At 41.2% G+C, this 17,032-nt stretch overlaps 1 protein-coding gene and 1 long non-coding RNA gene across 3 annotated transcripts in view; one reads left to right on the top strand and one right to left on the bottom strand.

Moving 5' to 3' along the window:
- Positions 1–5,406: 5,406 nt before the first annotated feature.
- Positions 5,407–13,207, bottom strand: LOC125881371 (uncharacterized). Its single transcript, XR_007448229.1, has 3 exons — positions 13,048–13,207; positions 12,849–12,969; positions 5,407–6,494 (listed from the first exon to the last, which is right to left on the bottom strand). It is a non-coding gene; the product is annotated as an uncharacterized LOC125881371 (long non-coding RNA).
- LOC125881367 (zinc finger MIZ domain-containing protein 1-like) overlaps positions 10,877–17,032 on the top strand; it is a 163,193-nt gene continuing 157,037 nt past the window's right edge. For both annotated transcript variants that reach the window (XM_049564516.1, XM_049564515.1), the window contains exon 1: positions 10,877–11,103. The gene's annotated coding sequence lies outside the window, so the exon portion shown is untranslated. The remainder of the gene's footprint in view (positions 11,104–17,032) is intronic.

Raw genomic sequence — 17,032 nt, 5'->3', positions numbered from 1 at the left:
AGAGCATCTTACTTAAATGTCACAGCGCCTGACGGACTAGCTCTGATATTGTCGAGGAACTTCCATCTTATTGAGATGCTTTTTTTCTTATTAGTGCATATGAACCCACAATGCAATTTACTGCGGTATCTCATTAAGCCCTATAATGTCTTGCTAATAATTACACACTCACATTTAGTAGAAAATGATTCGGCGGAGGAGATCACAAGCCCGGGATTCTGACAAACACAGTATGCTTTGACTATAATTGACTTTTCACTCTGCCCTGGAGTTACAGGAGAATAATGGGGCTGGAAATAGCTAGTTAACCTCCTGTCAGGTAATACATAAAAGGAAAACAAAAAAGTCTCAGCAGCACTGCAGTATACCTAAACCCTTTCCTCTGAGAGGGAACAGAGGGATGTCAAGGTGGGAATTGTTACACTAAGTGATTTTATTAAGTGGAACACCCACTGTGAGCTCAATCTGCCACGCAGAGATTGTTTGACGCAAATTATACATAATTCCCAGTGCATGGCAAAACATCTATAACACACACCTACAGAATGGTTCAACGTCGCACGATTTAAAGACAACAAATAACTGAACCTAAATAAAAACATATATATTTCTTTGCCATCATTGTTGCTGAGTACGAGGTGAAAAAAAAAAAGATCAATCATGAAAAGAAAAGTGAAAAGATTTTTGTTAAAACCTTAAACCTTTTTGTCACTGATGGGTTAGAATTAAAGATTGTATTTGCAAAAGAATATTAATTAGGATTATTAACAATTAATTAGAGCTTTAATTTGGATGGACTTGTATTGAGCTCACTGTGAGTTCATGCAGTTAGAAAGACAGAATAATTTAATCACATTTTCAAATTGCAGCCCAGTTACCAGAATAAAATGTTGCCATTGCTGCAAATCATATGTTAAATTTGTACATTTCATACATATCGTATCTGCTTTCCGAAAGTGATTTGGTTCAGGTTACATGTACTGTATATGAGCTTGAGTTTCTCATCAGGAGTAAGAGGGTGGATTATGTGTCACCTCGGTGAGATGGCTGCCAAGCAGACAGAAGCAGACCAGTGTTTGAGACCAACAAACAACAAATGTAGGTATTTTCAATGAGATGTTGGGACATTGTTAGCCATGTGTGGCAACAAAACCAAGTATTTTTTAACCAGTTGTTGAGACTTTTCCAGTTGTGTTTATGGCGATTTTTTTTTTATTTTTAACAACATGTTGGGATATTTTTAACCATATTTGTGGTGACAAAACTTGGAATTTTTTAACAAGACGTCAGGACATTTCTGTCTGTGTTTGTAGCCACAAAATGAGGTATATTTTGACAAAATGTCAGGACATTGCCAGCCATGTGTGTGGCGACAAAACTGGGTATTTTTTTAACAAGATGTTGGGACCTTTCCAGCTGTGTATGTGTGACAAAAACGGGTATTTTTAACTAGATGTCGGGACTTTCCCAGCCATGTGCGTGGTGACAAAACTAGCAATGTTTTAACAAGGCGTCGGGACATTTCCGGCCATGTTTGTGGTGACAAAACCAGGTGTTATTTTACCAGACATTGGGACATTTTCAGCTGTGTGTGACAACAAAACCAGGTATTATTTAGTGAGATGTCGGGACTTTTCCAGCCATGTTTGTGGTGACAAAACTAGCAATTTTTTTAACAAGACATCAGGACATTTCCAGCTGTATTTGTGACCACAAAACCAGGTATATTTTGCCAAGATGTCAGGACATTTTCAGTCATGTGTGTGGCAACGAAACTGGGTATTTTTTAATGAGGTGTTGGGACATTTCCAGATGTGTTTGTGATGACAAAACCAGGTATTATTAATGAGACGTTCAGACATTTCCAGCCATGTTTGTGGCAACAAAACCAGGTATATTTTGTACAAGATGTCAGGACATTTCCAGCAGTGTGTGGGGACAAATGTGGTATTTTTTAATGAGACGCCTGGGCATTTCCAGCCGTGTGTGGCAACAAAACCAGGTATTTTTAACTAGATGTCGGGACTTTTCCAGCCATGTTTGTGGTGACAAAACTAGCAATTTTTAACAAGACGTCGGGACATTTCCATCTTTGTTTGTGGCCACAAAACCAGGTATTTTTTGCCAAGACGTCGGGACATTTCCAGCCATGTATGTGGCAACAAAACCAGGTATTTTTTAATTAGGTGTCGGGACTTTTCCAAACGTGTTTGTGATGACAAAACCAGGTATTATTAATGAGACGTTCAGTCATTTCCAGCCATGTTTGTGGCCACAAAACCAAATATTTTAAACCAAACACGATCTTTTTCTAACCCTTACTAAGTCATTTTTGTGCCTAAACTTAACCCCAAGTTAACCACAGTGCTATCACAACATGAAACTGAAAATTAGGATGCAGAGAAAAGTAAAGTTCCATCAAATCCACTACAAATGAAATGTACAAATGTAACATATTTGTGGTTTGCAGAAATGAATAATGCCAACATTTATACTGGGCATTGGGCTCAAAATATACATTACTTTAGTTGAGATTTAGTTTTAGACTTATATAGTGACAGAAATACAGTTTTAATTTAACTCATTTGTCAAAATGCCAAACTTTTCTTGGCTCCAGCTTCTGAAATGTGAATATTTGCTTCTTTTCCTCATTTCATAGTTTTGTTAATTGACATTATTAATTGGTCTTGGCTGCAATTTTTCAACATCACCGTGGCATTTGTCACTGTAGTTTTGGCACCTTTGGACTCAACTACTAATTGACTGATCAACAAAAATAATAAAATTTTATAATATGTAATGACTGACACAAATCTTTATTATTATTATTAGTAGTAGTAGTAGTAGTAGTAGTAGTATTTTGCATGGCAGTGGTGATGTGTATTGTGCTAAATGCTGCTTGTATATGTCATGTGACAAATTCAACAAAAAGTCGATAACAAAAATCATGAACTGATTAATTAGATAATAAATGTTAATCATTAACAACATCTTGTTGTGTTCTCTAAACAACCATTATTCTACTGGTGCATTTCAGTGAACTAGAGACAGCATTGTATTTGCTTCTTGTCAGTGTTGCAGTGATCACGTTATTCCTCTCAGTATCTCGCAGCAAAGGAAACATGTTGTCAACCCCCTCGCCTCTTTCTCTCTCTGCACTGTCTCCCTCTGTCTCTCCCACTTCTTCATTGCCCATGGCCTGAGGGAACAGTTGGCTTTCTGAATGCTCTTCCCCCTTTGTGAGCACACATTGATTGGCTCTCCGCTCCCCCAAAAGCAGAGCAGCATGGGGTGCCGGCAGCCAGCTTTCTGCTGGTGCTGCTCAAAAAAAGTCTGAAGAAATATAAAAAAAACAAGGGGAGGAAATCATCAGGAGGCTTCAGCACAACCTGTCTAGGTATGTCTGTTCTCTTTCTGTCTGCCTCTCCTGCTGTAATGAGAATCAATGGGGTTTATCACATTTCCCTCATGTCTTTGTGTCAAATGGAGTGCAATAGTTGTCTCCTGTTTGCAGAGCCCTGTCCTCCTCCTCCTCCTCCTCCTCCTGCTGATTCCCTCCATCCTTTGCAATCCTATTTGTTGACCAGACTCCTGCTCAGTCTGCAGTGTTGTCACCCAGGTCGCACACAATCCCATAACACAACATACCCCCAATATAACACAGTTGTTAGGGGAGGGACGCGCATGAACCTAAGGGGCTTGGTAAAATGAAAGCACAAAAGCTGTCGTCCGCAGCTATTATTTAAGTCACATTTTCATGTTTCAGCGAAAGAAAGTGAAGCAAAATGTGCCAGCGCAGCTCTTGGACATCCTCGTAAGTAGACTCCTGGGAACACACGACTCCAACACTATCTCTCCCCATATTTTTGGACATACCACCGAGCAGCATGAGCTCTGTGTCCACAGCAGAGTAAAGTGTGTGCACTGTGAACACATTTGGACTGGAAGGAAGCCAGCGGTTGGTTGGTTGCGGAGGATGTGGGCTGCTCTCCGGAGCCTGTCGGTTGTTCATTCATAAACCAGGTGGGAACTGTAAATGAAAACACAGACATCTCCTCCCTGCCTACACTTTCAAAGATCACATTGTGCTGTGTTTTATGTAAGGAGCAGCAGGAATTGCCGGGCGCGGGTCCGGCATCGATCGACGTGTTTTTTGATGCTCTGAGAGGGTTTGTTTACGTGTGGCAAATAAAATCTGAGTGAAACAATTAAAGCAAGAAAATAACTAATGAAGAAATGCAAGAATGAAATCTAAATTTGAGTCCTTAGCTAGTTACACTGAAATGTAACAAACCATGGATAGTGACGGACAGGAAGTTTCACTGTGACGCAATCGCCCAGCATACTTTGAGGAATGTAGGCAGGGAGACACTCAGGATGAGTTATGGGTCAACCCTGCTTCCTACACATTACGTTATATCCTGCATCCCGAGGTTACAGAAACATTGTGGTTAAGGTTGGGGAAACATTGTGGTTAAGGTTGGGGAAACATTGTGGTTTACATTAAAGGTGACATAATGTGCTCATTTTCCAGGTTCCTACTTGTAATTTGGGTTTCTACTAGAACATGTTTACTTTATTTTTCTCATGTTGTCTGTGCTTTAATACCTGTATTCACCCTCTGTGTGGAATGCTCCATTTTAGCGCCTGTCTCTTTAATAGCTGCCCACACTGCTCTGATTGGTCACCGTTTTCCGGTCGTCTCTGCGCCATCATTGAAGCCAGGGGATGACTGTAGCAAACCCTGCGTTCATGTGGTGTCTGAATAATGGTAATGGTCAAAGTTGTCACATAAATTTAAGGTGTGCTGATTGATTCACATCTTCAACTTATACATCCTTAAAAGTCGCCAGCAGTCGGCTCAGAAAATTAAGTTATTTTTTCTTTATTTTATGATTGTAGTTTACTAATGTATGTAAAACTCTCCAAGGTATGCTCTGTGTAATTTAAAGGGAGTTAAGAAAAACAATGAATGTTAAAAGAACTGATTTCATTTTTTAATAGTTTTCCATAAACACAGAATCGTCTCAAGATATGTGTACGTAAACATGAAGCAACTGAAAACGCTGTAGTACATATGTAAGGCCTGCAAGTGGCGCTGCAACGCTGCCACAAAGTACACCAAAAACAGAGAATAAGAAATGGAACAGGCACAAACAACTCGTGCGATGTAAACAAACACGAAGAAGATGATAGCGGAAAATACCAATGCAAGAGGAGCCCACTTTGTATGGACTGACGATGAGGTAGAGCTGCTACTTAGGGTCGCACTTGATTACAAAACTACAAAACTGCAGGAGAATGTTGACTAGCGCATGCGGGTTTCTAGTTTCTAAACCAAAATCTTCACAACGAGACATGTTCCAGCAGGAATAAGATCTGAAATTAGGCAGAAATGAACAGCAATGGCGACCACGATTATCGCCTCTCATCCAAGAAGCTTCTTCAGTTCTAAATGAAGTTGCAGGCTTTAAAATTTAGAACTGAAGAAACTTCTTGGCTGAGAGGCGAAACATCTTCAGGAAATGCAAGCTAGTCCAGCTGCCTACAATATAGCACTTGCGATTACCATGACCTTGATGACTGAGAATGTTTCCCTGATGTTAGCATGTGGCTACATGTAGCAGCGTACGTGATGTAAACACCTGCAGTAACGTGCCTGGAGCAGATGGCCATAGAAAGAAATCCATCAGAGTGTTCAGAGCAGTCTGAGGTTTTTGCTCACAGGGATTATTTTTACATATGCTTACTCCATTCTTTGAAACTTTGGCCACATTTAATGTGAACATCTGACATTGCAACATTATGTATGAGACAGAAAATAAGAGAGAGCATAATAGATCCCCTTTGAATTAAAGACCGTCTTGTGTCACCATGTTGATATTTTGAATTTGTATAAAGACGACAATCCTACCCTGTCTTTAACAAGTGCTTTCACTTGTGTTGTCACGCTTAATTTGCAACAGACGGGCAGCTGATGGAAATTGCCGAGCAGGGTGAGGATTTTCTGTGGGTTCATTATCACGAGCAACTCCTTTTATTTTACATGTAGTTATTTTTGTCTGTTGATTCAGTTGTCTGATCCATCTGTTTCCAAGAGAGGTCAACATGGTTGAATACAGAAAACACTGACAATCAAACCTGCGTTCAGCTTGCTGTGTTGTGACAGTGTTAACCATCGGGCCAGCACGCCCCTGGCAGTAAAGTATGTTGGGTAAATCTGATGTCACACTTGGTCTGAACTGTTAAACATCACTTTATGTATGATTTTTAAAAACATTTCACTCAGTCTCCTTGACCCAGTTGTGATAAAGAAAATTCCCATCTATATTTGGATCAGTGTGTCTGTCTCATACTGAACATCGCAGTTGTCGCATCATTTTGAGAGAGAAGGTGTCACAACGCTGTGATCGCAGGTCTGACAGGGTGATCCCTCTCACCACGTCCCAGTGGAGCACTACAGGGAAGGTTTTACATCATCATGGTCGATTATCCTGTTTAAAAAAAAACAACTTTAACTATAAAGACTGAAGTCGTGTTTTTTATGTCATCACATCCTTGAATTCGGATCGTGTGACAGTACTGAGTCTGAATTTTAAGTGTTGCAGCTCAGCCCAGGAAAAAGGGAAAGTACTTTGGTGACTCACACGTACATGAATACCTGTAGCTCCTCCAGCTGAGTGTGACAAGCTTAAGTGGCCTCAGACAAATTGGTGAATGGGAGCTATTTGAAGCGACCTAATAGGGGACAATTTAGGAAATTCCTATTAGTGAAAGAGCACCAAACGGCTGCCTGACTGCATTTAAAATTAGCTGTATGGTATGAAATATAGATCTAAACTACTCCATCATCTACATCAGTGGTTCCCAACCCTAGTGAGTGCACTAGCTGCAGGAAGTTTGGTAAAAATGGGCAATTTGGTTGAATTTTAAGCATCTTATTTCCTATATTATGTATTTCATTTTAATTTTTTTGCAATCATACATGCCGAAAGGTCCAGCATGTATTATACTTTACTATACTTTGACTATACTTTAGTGTACAACCACCTGAGAATAGGAATCAGTGTGCTTTTGTTGCCTGAGAATGAGCCGTTTATATCTACACAGGGAACAATTTATGGAGACTGCCATGTTCACTCGCTCCGACCTCATCACATATTGACGTTTGGTCATGGACTTTCCACGTCAATATACAACGTGCAAGGTACCCTGAGTGTGTTGGTTGTTGGCGTTCTGGGACACTGTGTCAAGTTGTGCCTGTTACATGCATTGTCTTCTTTCAAAATACGCTTCTGTTTTCAAAGGAAATTTAACATTTACCTACAGTCTCTTTCAAAATAAATGCACTACAACAGTAGTTTTCTTACACCTCCAAAAATCAAGAATGACTCTCCCGTAAAGCTTTGGAGATCCCAACCTGGGGGTCAGGCCCTCAGCTTCCATTTGATACAGTGTCAAGACATACTTATACTCATGGGCAGATTATGAGACAGTGGGGCCCTGGGTACAGACATGCAAAAGGCCCCACTACCTTTCCTGCAGAGGTATAAGACACACAGACTTCCTCCTGGGTTTGCCTCTTTTTTTTTTTTTTTTTTTTTTTGTTTTGCATCTTGTTTGTTTCTCTTTAAGTCATATTTGTCGTTTTTTGGTGATTTCATGTCTCTTTGTAGAACCGTTTTATCTCTTTGTGGCTGTTTGTGTGTATTTGAGGTATATTTTTGTCTTTATATTCTTGTGTTTGTAGTTGTTTTGTATCTCTTTGTAGTTCTTTTGTGTGTCTTTGTTGTTATTTGGTGTCTCTGTAGCCATTTGGTGTCTCTTTGTTGTTGTTTTGTGTTTGTTTTTAGTTGTTTTTAAATCACTTAGAAGTTATTTTGAATCTCTTTTGTTGTTTTGTGTCTCTTTGTTGTTGTTTTGTGTTTGTTTTTAGTTGTTTTTAAATCACTTAGAAGTTATTTTGAATCTCTTTTGTTGTTTTGTGTCTCTTTGTTGTTGTTGTTTTGTGTCTCTTTGTAGTTCCTTTGTCTCTCTTTTTAGTCATTTGGTGTCTGTTTGTAGTCTTTTGGTGTGTCTTTTTGTAGTTGTTTTGTGTCTCTTTGTAGTTGCTTTATCTCTCAGTGTAGTCGTTCTATGTCTCTTTGTAGTCATTTGTGTCTCTTTGTAGTTCCTTTATCTCTCTATGTAGTTCTTTTGTGTCTCTCTTCTGAGTCATTTTGTCTCTTTGTAGTCTTTTCGTGTCTCTTCAGAGTTCCTTTATCTCTCAATGTAGTTGTTCTATGTCTCTTTGTAGTCATTTTGTATCCCTGTAGTTGTTTTGTGTCTCTTTGTAGTTTTTTTGTGTCTCTTCGTAGTTCTTTTGTGTCTCCTTGTAGTTTATTTGCGTCTCTTTGTAGTCAGTTGGTGTCTCTTTGTAGTTTTTTGTGCCTCTTTGTAGTCATTTTGTTTCTCTTTAAGGTATATTTGTCTTTTTAATACTTTGTAACTTTCCGTCTCTTTGTGGTTGTTTGTGTCTCTTTGTAGTTGTTTTGTGTTTCTTACTAGTTCCTTTGCAACTCCTCGTAGCCGTTTTTGTCTCTTTGATGTCATTTTGTGTTTGATGTATAGTTTTGTGGCTCTTATTTTGGTCGTTTTGTGTCTCTTTGTAGTCCCTTTGTGTGTCTTTGTCAGCATTTTGTGTCTGTTTTAGGTCATTCGGACTCTCGAGGGGGGCCCCTGACACTTTGGGCCCCTGTGCCTGTGCCTGCACACCTATCCAGTAACACACCCATGCTCATACTCAAACAGGATTTTGGCTGTGTAAGGAACAGTTGTAATAATTAGAAGCCAAAACAGATTTTACCTCATGTGCTCTTTAGCAGCTGCAGACTCTAAAAAGTAACTTGGACTTTAATTAGATTGAATCGTTAGTGATTTAGGTATAACTTTAGTTTTTGTCTGTTTGCCAGTTTGTTCTTTGTTTCCTTCTATCTTTTAATATAGTAGCCTGTTTATGTTGCACCTTGCAGTGATCACCTATTGAACACCAGAGGACTTTATTGCTTTATTTAATGAACAGCTCAATAAAATTGATGGGGCTTTGGTATCCTGGAATCAAATGCTCCCTCCTGCATCCCAATGCTACTACTGTGAATCACAATTACCTAAAATTTTCCAATCTCCGTTAGAGGGAAATGTTCACATTAGCCAATTCGGGGATGGCTTACAAGCATGGAACAGGCTGAAATCAATGCTTCCTGTCACCTTTTAGCAGGACAAATGGCGCCTATTGTTCGAGCCTGTCCCTCCCCCTAACTTAGACAGCTGGGGTGGATGCACAGGCCAGAAAGCAGGGGCTCACCAGCACAGTGGATCACTGGTGTGGTGACTTGTGCTATCAGAGTAAAAACTCCACTCTGACCCTAATCACATCCCAACTTTGAAGAGTCAATCACAGCACTGCAGGGTGATGTGAGTCTAACTTCTGACATGGGGTGCTTCCAAACAGGCCACAGTGGCAGCAGCAGGTCAGTGTGTTTATGTGTGTGAGTGAGTGTGTGTGCGTGCGTGTGTGTGTGGACTGGAGTCTGGATGCTGCTTGGCACAGTCATGGCTCCTTGACGTCAGCGCTCAGCCCAGACTGCTGCTGCTGCTGCTGCTGATGCCGCTGCTGCTCTCAAACATGTCTTTGTTATTCAGAGCTTTCCATCAGAGAGCGGCGACCTGCAAAACACGGAGGGTGGCGTCAGCTCCGAGGAGGAAGACGGGACGGAGGCGCGCGTGTGTGTGTGCCATATGCGTCAATGCGCTGGTGCGACAGGGCGTGCGCGTGATTGATGTCGTCTAATAGGCTACTATATGTATTATAATAGGTATCAGAGTTGATATTAATATTTATATCGACCATATTCAGACAATGAATTAACAGTCTGTATAAACACAGTTCATTTTAATAGATTAATAATAATAATAATAATAATAATAATATTAATAATAATAACTGTATTACTATCATTAATGTCAGTATTTTTATAATGCATTATTTTTTTAAAATACTTTATTTTACATTTTATTATTATTCATCTATTTATGTATTTGTTGTTATAATGTTATTATTTTACTGTGTATTGTATTTTGCTGTTATTATTTTCTTTTATTTTTGTTAATAATATCAGTATTCTTATAATATTGTTAAATTTTTATACTTTATTATAGTTTTTATTATTATTATCTATTTATTTATTTGTTATTATTTATATTATTTTACTGTAAATTCATTCTTTTTTACATTTTGTGGCTCTGGAGAAAAAAAGTCTATTATATTTAATCTGTTAGTATTGACTGCTAGTATTATTTTTATTTTATTATTATTAGATAATTTTAATCTTTTATACTTTATTTTACATTTATTATTTATTTATTTATTTATTTATTTGTTATAAATATTATTAAAGTTGTACTTTTTTTGGCTTTTGAGAAAATTTTTTAGTATTTTAAATTTATTATCAGTGACTTTTAGTATTAATCAGTAATCACCCCTTTACTCATATCAGTATTACTTTTTTTAGATGTCATTATGTTAAATAATTCATTTTAAATTGCAATAAACAACCATTAGGTGTTGTTAAGTTAATTTAATCAATAAAACACACACAATAAAACAACCAGCATGCCCAGTTTCCATTTTAATATGTGAAACCATTTGTGCACTGTCTTTTAAAATCCTCCCATACTGTAAATAATGTGCACACAGAGCTCCAGACCGGGTCGGTACCGCACCGGGAGCGGGTCGCCCCTGCAGACCCAGAGTACCAGATGGCTGCTGAGCTGAGCTGAGCGACAGTCCGGCTCCGGCTCCAGCTCCCGGCTCTCCTCCTCATGGCGTCTTCTCCGCGTCCAAAACAAATCCGCGACACATTTTGTCAGCAGCCACCGAGCGAGGGTCCCTTTGGTAATAGAATAGCCGATGTAATTTGACACTTCAACTTACTGCGCTCTCTCCGAGTCTATTCAGTTACTCACCCACTGACGTTGAGCCCATTCTCAGTGGCCGTGAGGGGGGAAGAGATTTAAAAACAAGAGCCCGAAAATTACCGAGGACTTTCTCCGCGTAATAACCCGGTGAGTAAGTGCAAACTTAACGCTGCTTGTTCCCCCGGTGTGTCGCGCTGCCTGCGGAGCCTGCTGTCTCGGGGAAAAGGGGCTTTTTGTTTCCACTTTGGCTCAGATTGTTTCCCAACAATAGAGTGACCACTTGAAGTGGCACCGAGGAGCACGTCGCAGGCTGTGATGAGAAACCGCAGCTTTTTATTTACTACCACGCTGCCCGGTGCCGTCGGGATTGAACCGGCGGGCTGTTAAGCAGGTTGTGCATTTCGTTAGTAACAGATGCCGCGTTGATCTCCAAAGCGTTGGGGCTTGGAGGCGACATTGTGGCAGCCTGGGTGCATTTTGCTCGCTGAATGAATCATGCATGTGTGTGTCTGTATCTGTGTGTGTGCATGCTTTTTTTATTTCTACCTTTTGGCTCCTGATGTGCACATGGTTTGTCTTATGTGGCTCCATGGGTGCTACAGTACATGCAGGCTGCAGCAGCGCTCACTGCAGATTCACCCATTGAATGTCACGCTAAATGTTTATTCCTGAACTTTGTTGCCAGCTGCACGTGTGCATAGTATTAAATATCAGTGTATTTATGTCACAGCGTGGATGCTGCACAAGTTGACCCCCCCCCCCCAACAAAAAACAGATTCCTGCTGTCTGAATATGGATCCGGGGGGGGGGGGCTCTCATATAGAAGTGGGCTCATTCTCACTTGCATCTGGACCAGGATGCAAAAGGCATGGCCAAGTGGAAAAAGTAAGCCCCCCTGATCTGCCTCCTATGTGGGCTTTGTCAGTGAGACAGAGGGGAGTGTGTATTCCTGCATCTGAGGGGCATCAGGAGAGCAAACAAACACACACGTGCAGATGTTCCTCGTCTTTTTCTCTTCCTGTTTTTGTTGTGTTGCTGAAAAGTTCATTCTCCTCCGGCCTGTGTTGAGCTGCTGCTGCTGCTGCATCCGAATCTCTGAGGGTCATGTTAAACCTTTAGTCGCTTGTTTACATTTCCACGTCATGTCCAACTTTCAGCTACGCTCTCTAGATGATGCTCGTCACCCAAACCCCTGCATCTTTTAATTCATCGCCAAGCACTGGATGGCACACGTGTGATTAAACTTTCCCTCGCAGATTAGTTTGGTGTCAGACGCAGGAGGGAGGTTTCTCCGTCCTGTCTCCTCCCTCCCAGTCACCCCACCAATATGGGGGCCCCCAGGTTGGGCTTGTGAATAACCATGGGGCAGACCCCACCAGGCTGACCTTCTTCTATTCAAGTTGAGGATGTTGAAACACCAGCCGTCAAACAAAAGCCACATTGAAACAGAGATCTGCAACCCAGCACGTGTGTCTGGGTGCTGAAGTAGACCATTTATCAACTCCTGAGTTTCCCTACTGACCAATGAGGAGCGCACGCAGAGGCTGACACAGATCCACTGAACAAAACCCTAAAAATAGATAAAGAAAACAAAGCTTTTTTATTTTTAAATCATATATCTTTCAAAATCTCTTCTCCGTCTGGACCGCAGCCAGCCTGAGGTCTCTCTCTCTTTCTTTCTCTCTCTCTCTCTCTCGGTGTGTGTGTGTGTGTGTGTGGCTCTGTGGATTGACAATGGCAACACGTTTGCAGAGCAGGGTGGGAGTTTTTCGCTCTCGCCTTTCCACCCACCCCGACGAGGTGAGAGTAAAGGCGGAAGCTGGAAATGGCTGTGCCACATGGGAAATTATTCAACTCTCAGATCAGAGAGGACACACAAGAGGCCTCATTACCTCCAGCAGCATGCCGGCCAGCCTGCGAGGAGAGCCCGCGGTCTCAGCTAGCCACTCGCACCTCCTGAAATATCATCTGCACGCTGCTGCATCCCATGCTCCCTTTGACTTGTAGATACTCCTGCAACACAACAAAGTGCACAGTGTCATATCAAATATTCCTGCATCATATCTGCAAACCTTGAGCAGTCTTTTTTACCAGTATCTGGTAAACAGGGTCGTTAGTTGCTGGATAATGTCATAATGTTATTGATTCTTCTTGGGAATTCCGCTGCGTACAGAGTGCCCTCTTAAGCACTCTAACAGGAAGAAGGCGAGCGAGTGTAAGCGACCGACTGCTCTTCCTCCGCGGTCAGAGCCTGTGGGAGGTTTGTGGAGGTTTCGCTCAAGGTCCTTTTTTTTTTGTTGTTGTTGTGTGTGTGTTGTCTTTGCTCAAGAGAATAAGCCTCTGGGATGAATCACCGTGCTTGTGTGGCTATTTTCAATGAGCGAGGAGAGTGCAGGGCAAAGCGTGGCGCTCGCCCTGCAGAAAGTGTGTCAGTGGGCAATTGTAGTAGCTTAATCATGAGGTTCAGTTTGGTGTCAAGCGGCACGTTGTCTTTAATAATCCTGTAAGTGCATTACTTGTCAGCAAACACAACATCTTGGAGGGGTGTTTGATGCTGTAACATCTCCGGCAGTGAGATTGTTTAGAATAATTAGAGCTGGAAACTAAGTTTACTCGAAAACACTTTGAGTAAATGTGCTGCACCACATTTCAGAGGGAAATATTGTAGGGTTTGACAACTATAGCTACTTTACAGATGAAGATTTGACTTGCAAAGCTGGTGATGATGGTGAATATGTTGCATTTTTAAAGATGAAACCACTGTTGCCAACATTTTTGGCTTGTGATCCCATGTGGAGAACCAATCCTGTATTTTTGGGGGTGGGTTGGTTCTTTCGCAGTTAGTCCTTAAGACTTTTTGGAGTACAAGAACTTGGTAATGACGCAGTGTGTACTTGCAACCCATTGTCACAAATTGCCCGAAGAGTTTCACAGAGAGTGATTTTGTTCTCCGATTTCAGATGGTTGAGCGTCACTGTCGAATATGTTACAAGAAAATTAAGTAAAGACGATAAAAGTCAGTCAGAATAAATGGATACACCTGTACAGGAACTAGAGATGTCAGTGTTACGCAAGTCAGTCTACAGGTTAATTTTGCTACTCTTTCGCTTACTGCACTTGAACCAACCAGGTCTGGTGGGAGCTAACTCCTCAATCATACGGCGATTACAGCTAGTAACGCCGTGTCGGCCCAACGGTGTTGCTGTGGAAATATTGTGCCTACCGTCTGATCACCTTCTAGGTCGCTCCTTTGAGTAAGCGGCTCAATTTTTAGCCACAAACCCCCTTTCGCATTGTTAACTACTGCTAGCTCTGTTAGCACCTTTAGCAGTGTCAGCACAGCTAGCGGTGCTAACATAGCTAACAATGATAAAGGGGGGTTTGTCGCTCAAAATGAAGCGGCTAACTCGATGGCGCTAACTGGCGAGAAACCGGACGGTGACAACTATGCGTCCACGGCAAGTTACAGCAGTAACTGAGGCGTGAGCTAGCTCCTACCTGACTTAGGTGGTGCGCAGTGCAAAGCGGCTAAGGCTAACGTTAGCTAACCAGTGGAGAACTACTTGTTAACACAGCTAGCTGGCTGTCTGACAGAAAAGCCAACAGAAAATTGAAAAAAGGTAAGACATTTATAACACAAAACATTACAACTTTACCACCTCTATATGGATACTGCTTTTAAATATGGCGCAAAACCTGGAGCACGTCATTTAATTTTTTTCCCTTAAATATTAACCCGTTAGTTACTAATTAATGGATGTCAGGCTATAGAAAGCAAAATATCCCTTCTTCTTTCCTGTCTCATAATTAATGTTGTGACACCCCCATAATCTCGCCTGTCCTTGGAGGGGTCCTGACCCCCAGATTGGGAACCACTGAATAAACTTCCCGACAGTACACAGTATAAAGTAGTTTAAAGAAGCATTAAATATTGTTATTAAGTACGATTCATTGTTGATGTGTCTGTGAGTTCACCTGTAATGTGAATGTAATTTGTACACTGTGGTATTGCCTATTTTTTTTCCAGGAAGGGATCTGAACACTTCGTCCAACCCTCAGAATAACAAACCAAGCATTTCGTTTACATCATACCACCGTAATCTCCCCACATGTGTTATCCTGCATTCCTCATGTGTGTGATTGTGACGATTTGTGCCGCTCCACCTGGGTGACACGATGCCGCAGTAACATGTGTACCGCGCGAGATATCCACCGAGGGGTTTTATGATGGAGAGAATGGCCAGACTGTACCTGTCAGCTTGACTGTTGACTGTTAATATGAAGCTTCTATTTTCAAAACACAGCTCAGGGAAAGGGAATCTGTGTGTGTGTGTGTGTTTGCGTTCATGCAGGAGGGAGATACAGAGCGAGGCGAAGGATGGGAGAGGTGCTGGGAGTGACGCCAGACCACACATCATTTAATCATGTTAGAGTGTGCAACCACTTTGTGCATATTTTCGGTTGCATTGGTGATAGGAGTTGTTATTGTACAAACTGTACGCGCTGAGAGAGAGAGAGTGGGCCTGACAGGAGGGAGGAAGGTTTGATGGAGAGAAGAAATATAGGCCTTATTTGAGGTTTTGAGATTTGTCAAACTGCAGATTAATTTCAGCTTTATGACCAAAATATGGTAATAAAAGTCAGATTTTTGTTGCAGCTCCAGCTTGTGAAACGTGTTGAGAAATGTGGAGCAACAACGTTTGAGACCACTTAAAAGTTGAGCCTGTGGAAGGATGACCATTGTGCATATTAGCATTGGATTTGAACGTGTCCTTTTGGCTTAATCCCACTGTTGACTCGCCTGCTAAGTACTGAGTGTGTTATTTTTGCTCTTTTTAGGGAGCCCCTCTCCGCATAATCTCACTTAATCTAATCTATCCCCCTTTATAATAGACTGGGAATGATGTGACTTTATAGAAAAAGCTTTAGTGTAGATCCATACCAAACAGACTTGTGTGCCGGGCTACTTCCCCAAACCCCTCTGGCAAAGCTCTTGTGAAAATGCAAGTGACCTCTGCGCCCCTTGTTAGTCTGAACAATAGGCCTGCCTCCTCTTACAGCTGCAGCCATGCTGGAGGGGAAGTTAGCCGGAACAGAAAACACACATCTCGTGATTAATAGGTCCAAATACTGTATTTTTGGCTTGATCCCACGCCTGCTTGGTACTCTGGGAAAATTCCCTCCTTATTTAAAATATCAATTACGTGCAGGATTTAGGGCTGCAGCTAATGGTTATTTTCATAATCGATCGTTTTGTCTATAAAAGGTAAGATTAAAAATAGCTTAATGATTTCCCACATTCCAAGGTGGCATTTTCACATGTTTGGTTTTGGATGACCAAAAGCACAAAGCCAAATATGTTCAGTTTACTGTCGTGTATGACCAAAAAAAGCATGAAATTGCAACTCAATCGCCAGCAAAAAATGTTGGCATTGTACTTTTCTACAAACACAGGTTACATGTGCACGTTTTGATGTACCAGATATGTTAAAACCTCACGTTTCAAGAATGCTGTGATTAATGTGTGGTTAGGTTTAGGCACAAAAACAATTGGTTATGGTCAGGAAAAGATCTTGTTTTGGGTTAAAATACCCAGATTGGGGGCCACAATCCCAGCAGGACACGCAGCGAAAACACAGTCAATTTTCATGCCACTATACAGCAGGAAATACAGAGATATTTCAGCAAAAAACAACTGGTTTAATGCTGCTATCTCGGCAGGAAAAGCAGCGATGTTTTGGTAAAAAACAACTGTTTTTCATGCTTGATAAACAGCTGAAAACACAGCATCAATTTTCTACAAAACGCCCAAGTTTGGCTGCTGGAAACACAGCAATGACTCGCTAAACCCCAACAGAGTTTGTTGTTTGTTGGTCTTGAACAGTGGTCTGCAGACTCCTCATAACCCAAAGTCAGCTCATATACTACATCACTTTAGATATGTTGATATAATTTGATGAAATGTACAAACATAGCAAATTTTTGGTTTGCAGAAATATGCCAAGCCAACATTTTCTTCTGGCTTCAATTGCTTGAACCAGCTAATGTTTTACATTTTCGCGTTAAAGGTCCCATA

Source organism: Epinephelus fuscoguttatus, linkage group LG20 (assembly GCF_011397635.1).
Source record: "Epinephelus fuscoguttatus linkage group LG20, E.fuscoguttatus.final_Chr_v1".
NCBI classification, from domain to species: domain Eukaryota; kingdom Metazoa; phylum Chordata; class Actinopteri; order Perciformes; family Serranidae; genus Epinephelus; species Epinephelus fuscoguttatus.
The sequence above is the reverse complement of the archived record's forward strand: the minus strand, read 5'-3'. Positions and strand labels throughout refer to the sequence as shown.